This window comes from Elaeis guineensis, chromosome 3 (assembly GCF_000442705.2).
Source record: "Elaeis guineensis isolate ETL-2024a chromosome 3, EG11, whole genome shotgun sequence".
In the NCBI taxonomy this organism is placed as follows: domain Eukaryota; kingdom Viridiplantae; phylum Streptophyta; class Magnoliopsida; order Arecales; family Arecaceae; genus Elaeis; species Elaeis guineensis.
The window spans coordinates 126,569,141-126,576,252 of record NC_025995.2 but is presented as its reverse complement, the minus strand read 5'-3'; positions in this window follow the sequence as shown (position 1 = coordinate 126,576,252).

The window sequence follows — 7,112 nt, the reverse complement described above, 5'->3', positions numbered from 1 at the left end:
AAAAAAATAAAATAAAAATTCAATAAATAAAAAATTGTGCAGGATCCACGTATATACCTTATCCTGTCATTAGATCCAGTCTCCAATGTACTCAGCAATATATGATATAACTTAATTTGCTGTAGCGTTCGTCTTCTGAAATACATATCGAGTAGATATTGCGACGTAATCATAAAAAAAACTTCAGATGTCATGGAGAAGCAGATGGGCTTCTAATTGCTCCACTTCATCTTGGATCTAGCGATAATGATGGCAGAAAATATTTTGTTTTATAAAAATCTCTATATAGCAAATAAATGTTTGTCAGCCGGCAAGAAAGCTTCATCGAAAGCAAAACCGGACAAAGAAACCCATCTAAGAGTGGATATTATGTAGATAATTTATATATTATAAAAGATCTAACATGACGTTTGTTGTGGTTAGCTACGCTTCAAGGTTCATATATACAAATGGCGAATGATTTTTATTTTGTTTTATTTTATTTATCTTTTTGGGAATGAGTTGCGGCATGGTTTTTGGTCAGTGATCATTTGATTTGGGTACAAGTAACACTTTTGCATATAGACCTGATCTCGATGCGGGGAAGGGAATGACACTTTGAGCTGAAATCTGGTCTAGATCTAGACCAAAGTTAACCAGTCTAGGTTTGTAGTCCAGGTGCTGGGCTCTACGCAGACCAAGCTCATTTTTTCCCAAGTCTTAGAGTAGAGCCTGCAGGTTACTTGATCTGGATATGGACTCAGCCTTAGAGACTAGCAACTGAACCCGAGACTAATATATTGAAGCTGGAGAAATTTTTGTGCACCACACATTGACTCACGCACGGGGTCGAGCAGCGATGCGGGAATTTTTTTTTTTTGTCCGGTCCTATGCGTGAGACAATCACGGCACGTGCAAAATAAAATTTCTCATTGAAGCTGAAGTTCTGGGCCGATTGGGCCAGCACAACCAATAACACTGGTAGTTGTACGTCTATCTTGCATCCTCACGATCAAACGACAGAGATCTCATCTCAAATAGGATTTTTGAAAATATATGTATACAAAAGCTTGGGGTAACGGGGTAATGGATAGGAGGATCGTTACCAAGGGTCAACTGATTGAAGAAGATAGAGAATGTTTACTTTGGGGGAAATTTTCAATGGGCCGATAATGTGAAAAGGCCTAGGACCCAAAACATCCATGCTTAGCAGGCCCACCTGTCGAAGCTCTTGCCGACTCAAGGTCAGCCATTGCTGGAGCCCTCGCAGACCCAAAGTTGGCCACAACATTCGTCGAGTTCTTCCTCGACAACTGCATAATCGACACTTCACACTCTAAGTATATGGAGATCGGCCGAACACAACTCAACAATACTTGTGCATCACTGTCGATATCTTCCTATCGATCGATCAAGTTTGATTGACCAGCTATGCATTACTGAAAAGATCCTAATGACGGTATGGAGCGACCGACTTCTAGTCACCACCGACCAACCCTCGTCTAAACAACACTCAATCGGTAACTAAATTCAAAATACAGCGTCTGTCAGGCAACAACTGTCATGAAACTGATAAGTCAACCACAACTGCTGCATCTCGAATATTTCGAGCAATAGTTTTGCACCCCACGTAAATCGCTGGATCGTGCCAATCAATCTGCCAACTGAAGCTCCAGTTCTCCACCTATAAAGGAAACTTAAAGAGGACCCCAAAAAGATACGCGATTACTCTGCCTTTAACGCTCCTCTATTTCTTGTATGCAAATTCTAACTTGAGCGTCGGAGGATCCTCTTCGGAGCAACCTTCGATCAGAATTTTTGTGCATGTCACACCCCCAGGAGGCCAGCTTTGCCGCCAACTCTAGCATCTCGGTGCCATACGAATTCTCGCACTAACAGATCGGTGCTAGAGGATTCCATGATCGATCGACGGGCCTCAGCAATCTTCTCTTTAGCTTCCTGCCTGGCCTCTGTGACTCGGTCCTTGGCCAGCTTCTTGGCCTTGGGAACCCGCTCTTCAGTCTCTCAGCCTGGACGAGCTTTGCATTGACTGCCTGAAGCTCCTCCTCCTTCTGCACGAGATCGATGGAAACTTTATTAAGAAATTCCCTCAGCTTATCGGCCTCTACCTTGGCCACATCGGGGTGCATGCTTGCCTCAGTGGCATTGGACTCGGCCCTTTGGCGCAAAACTCTATGGATCTCCATTTTGCATGCATTGTTCAAGGTGATGACCAAGAAATGGTGTATCTATGGGGAAGTTGCGATTAGCAAAAAGAGGAGAGGAGAAACCAAAGGATGAAACAAAGAACAAAAATAGCATCTGGTGCATGGTGGTCACGGAGTGTCGTTGTAAATCGGTGAAGCCCATATTGTCGATACCCCTCAGCTCTATAAGACGCATTGACCTTTCGATCAGTTCTTTGACAACCCTCCAGTCATCAAATGACGCATATTCAAGAATAAAAGTAAGGTGGATGTCAGGATTTGATTGGTCAGTAGAAGGAGATATGCTGCTTGGGCCTGCAGCTGAAGGAGGCTGACACCTAGCCCCACGAGGAGATGTCGGAGCAGTAAATACGGGAGCCACTGGTGTGGAGACATGGGCATTGGAGCAGTCACCAAAATCAGAGCCACAGTCAATGAAGACGGACTCAGAGGAGTGGAGGTCACCGATACAACTGTGGCCTCAATCGCAGGGCCTTGCTGGTCTATGATCTTTTCTCTATGGACCATCGGCTGTTTAGAGGTGCCTTCGGATATTGGAGCCTTCCTCTTCTTCGAAAGGTTCTGCTTCATCTTGACGACATCTTCAAGTCTCATCTCTACAAATAATCGAACTTGGTCAGCAGCTTTAAAGAAAAAAATAAAAAAAGTGGGCAACTACAGTACTCACCCCTCAGGTTAACTTGGCTAAGTCCAGCATTAAAGATGGCCTCATCGGACACCAGCTTATCGGTCAAAGGAGCTTTGAACTCTCTAAGGATCGTAAAATGATCCTATTCATCGGCCCCCACTTTGAGATCTTGAATGCTGAAGCCTCTAGCCGGCCCCAGCTCGACAAATCTCAGTCCTCCACCAGAGAGCTAGATACGAACAAGAATCGCCCCTTCCACCTGTGGATGGAGGAAGGAGCTTCCTTGATCAGAGGAGAAACCATGGCCCTCTGAGAAGAGAAATACCATAAGTTCTTAGCGTATGGATGCCTCTTGATGGTAAAGAAGGAATAAAAGAGGTTAACAGATTGCTGAACACTAGCCATGACACAGATAATTAAAAAGCCTACTACAAACCTAAATAAATTCGAAACAATGGCACAAAGGGATAAACCATAAAAATGAAAGACATCAAGGACAAAGGATGGACTAGAAACCTTAAGTCCGTCCAGAGCGCTTCCTCGTATACGGCAAGCCGATCGGAGGGCGGGTTATCTATACGTTCGTTTATCCTAGGAAGCACGAGATCAAAATTTAGAGGGATTCCATGCCAAACTCGTATCCGGCTCAAATCGTCTGAATTTAGTACCAAACTATAGCCGTTGGACCCAACCTCGCTCTGATTGGCCATTTCTGGACCAAAGGGCTAGAAAGCTATCTAAAGAAAGAAAGGAGAAATGGGAAGATAGATAAGTGAGAAAGAAAACCCACCTGAGAGCGAGAAAAGGAGGTAGAAGGAATGAAGTAGTCACCAAAACCTTCAAAAGCCCCTCTGAAGAATAGCACCATGAATGAAAGAGGAGAGCTTCTTGTTCCGAGAAGCTACAGTAATAAAAAAGAGAAAAGAAGAATAGAAGAGCCTAACAACAGTCGGAAAAGACAGGACAGGCACCTCCTCCATTTATAGTCAGAAAAAGATAACATCCAGATATCGAATTATTTCTTCCCCAACAACTCACAGTACATGGCACACATGGCATCTCTCTGTTCGATCGACTACTATCGCCAGTTATACAAATCAGCGCCATGATTCAAAAAAAAGATTTTGAAATGATGTCCATTTAATTCCACAATGATGGCTTCAGACACATCACCCCAAAAGCCGCATAGGTCTCATCACCTAAGTGGCCTTTTCACATCCTCAGCTTAAAGAAATATGTATACTCCCTTCATCCGACTGAAGTCAGACTCGAGAGTAAGAGGTCATGTGTTAGAAAAAATTTTGAATGGACTGATGATGTGAAAAAGCTCAGGGTCCAAGACATCCATGCTCAACAGGCCCACCTGTCGAGCCCTTGCCGACTCAAGGTCGGCCATTGCTGGGGCCCTCACCGACTCAATGTTGGCCATAACGTTCGTTGAGTTCTTCTTCGACAACTGCATAATTGGCACTTCACATTTTGGGAATATAGGGACCGATCGAACACAACTCAACAATCCTTGTGCATCACCGTCGATATCTTCTCATCGGCTGACCAAGTTCGGCCGACCAAATATGCATCACCGAACAGATCCTGATGACGGCATGGAGCGAAGGACTTCTAATCGCCACCGACCAACTCTCATCTAAACAACACTCAGTTGGCAACTAAATTCAAAATATGACATCTGTCAGACAACAGTTGTCATAGAACTGATAAAGCAACCACAACACTGCATCTCGAATATTTCGAACGACAGTTTTGTACCCCATGTGAATCATGGGATCGTGTCAACCAATCTGCTAACTGAAGCTCCAGCTCTCCGTCTATAAAGGAGACTTAAAGAGGATTGTCAAAAAGGTATGCCATTATTCTACCTCTCACGTTCCTCCATCTATTGTATAGAAATTTTAATTTGAGCGTCGGAGGATCCTCACTAGAGCAATCTTTGGTCAGGACTTTTGTGCATGTCATACCCCTGGGAGGCCAGCTTCGCTGCCAACTCTAGCATTCTGGCGTCGTACGAATTCTCACATCAAAATTTACTATGAAGAGAGAAATGAATATACAATGTAAGACAGTGGAGTTAAATCTGAGGTGCAATTAATCATCTCTAAAGAGCATGGTGAAGACGACAAAAAAACCTGATCATGTTTGGACCCAAATTTGCTAAGAATCATGGATACAAAACTTACAACGTGAAGTTGACCTAGATGCAAACTGAATCCGCGGGCAAGTTGGCCTCCCAAATTTGCCAACCAATAGCAGCATTAGGTTGGGTCTCATTTGAAATTGGAGCAACATTAGCCCGGCACCTTAATTTTAAACAATGGGTTTCGTGTGATGCTCTTACTTTTTGATTTTCTACTTAATTTGGATCATGATTTGTAGCATTGACTTGGACGAGGAGAGGCCTGAGACACAGTGATTTACCCTGTGGCGGATGTCAGCGGTTCGAGTCCGCTTATCTCCAACCCGTGAACTTAGCTGTTCATTGTCCGATTACCTGTGATGAATAGGACCTTAGATGAGTCTCGTAACTCTTTACCGGCTCCCAATCTTCTTTTGGTCTTTGTCCGAAGATCAGCTTTGCCTCGAAGAGAGGACAGAGTTGACTGAACGAATCCATCCCACCAGACCTTTGGGATGGGACCCGTGTTGCTGGCACGAGAGGGATCAAGGGACCGATCGCCCTGAATTAGATGTTCCTCTATCCAATCATGTAAAATGAGTAAGGAGACCAAACACTACTTTACGTGGGTATAGAGTACATTTTCTGCGCTTTTGCCCCGGTACCTGTGAAGGTGGAGGTCACGCATCCATGCAATCAGGGATTCCATTTTCCTTTTTTTTTTAGCAGTTAAATCAGGGATCAGAATTATCTATTAGGACCTGTTTAAGAATCCATCATCAAATGGGGACCATGACTAACAATAAAGTATGTGTGAGTACAAATTTCAGTCCTATGTCCTTCCAAGCATGGGTTGGCCAAAACCTCCTACCACCTTTTTAATGGTTCTCTGAAAAATAGAAAGATATAATTTATATGCTTGGATGGTGGTAGAGAGAAGCATTGCTATAGTTGTCACGCCCCCGACCCGAGATTTGAATCGAGGGTCATGGCAACCGCCGCATACTTATAGGATACTTTTTCCATAAGCATGCAAGGCATCTCATCATGATATCTTCACAAATAGTTAAATAATTTTTTTTTTTATTGAATAATCAAATCTTAATTCAAATAACAAATCAAAACTTAGTGTTCAAAAGAAAGTAACTGTCTGACAAAGTCAACACTAAAACAAAACTAAAAGTCTTGAATCAATCCTGAGAAAAATCCTAAATCAATGAGTTAACTCCATCTCTAATCGCTCTCCCAACCAAAATCCCGCATCATGCTAATTTTCTGGATCTGTAAGAAAACATAAATCTTATCATGAGCTAAATAGCCCAGTAAGCAGTGTATACCTTTAACTGAATAATCAAGCAAATAATACTATGCATATCAAATCAATATGTAATTTCATGAAATCATATTCATACTGTCAATCATATATAAAAGTCAATTCGTCATAATTTTCAATTATGCTTTTCTTCTTAAATTCATCAATTTCTTAAATTCTTCTTACCAACCATGACTATGACCACATTATCCCTGTGGCAGGGTCATAATACCGCGTATCTGCTTGCGGTGGGCTGCGAATCATCTGGCAGCCAAGTCCTTTGGAACCGCTGGTCTAACTGACGGTTTTGTCGCTGGTCTATCTGGCGACAAGTCGCTGGTCTCACTGGCGACATAAATCCTCAGGACAGTCAATTGCCAACGTATATGCCCCCATTGGCGGGGTCCTCAACACAGTCAGGTTGTCAATTTCATATTGTCTTCCAATTCATATATTATTTTCAAGAATAATAAAATTAATTGATATTCGAGTCAAATCAATTATAACATTCTTTGAGATCATATATAATAATTACTCAGCAAATAACATCAATCATAAACAATTTTCTACAATTAACTTTCATCATAAATAATTCCAATAATTATTTCAATAAATAATTTCAATCACAAGCATGCATAAATTTATTTAATTCATAATTTACCAGATAAATTCAGTAAAAGTAAAACACTACTTACCTCAAACGTATTCTAATAAATCCACATAATTCTATAAATTTTCTTCCAAAAATTCTGTTCGTAGATCATATCGCGATATCCCATGATCAAACATCCACAATCCTATACAGAGTCAATTTCAATAATTAGAAAGAATACG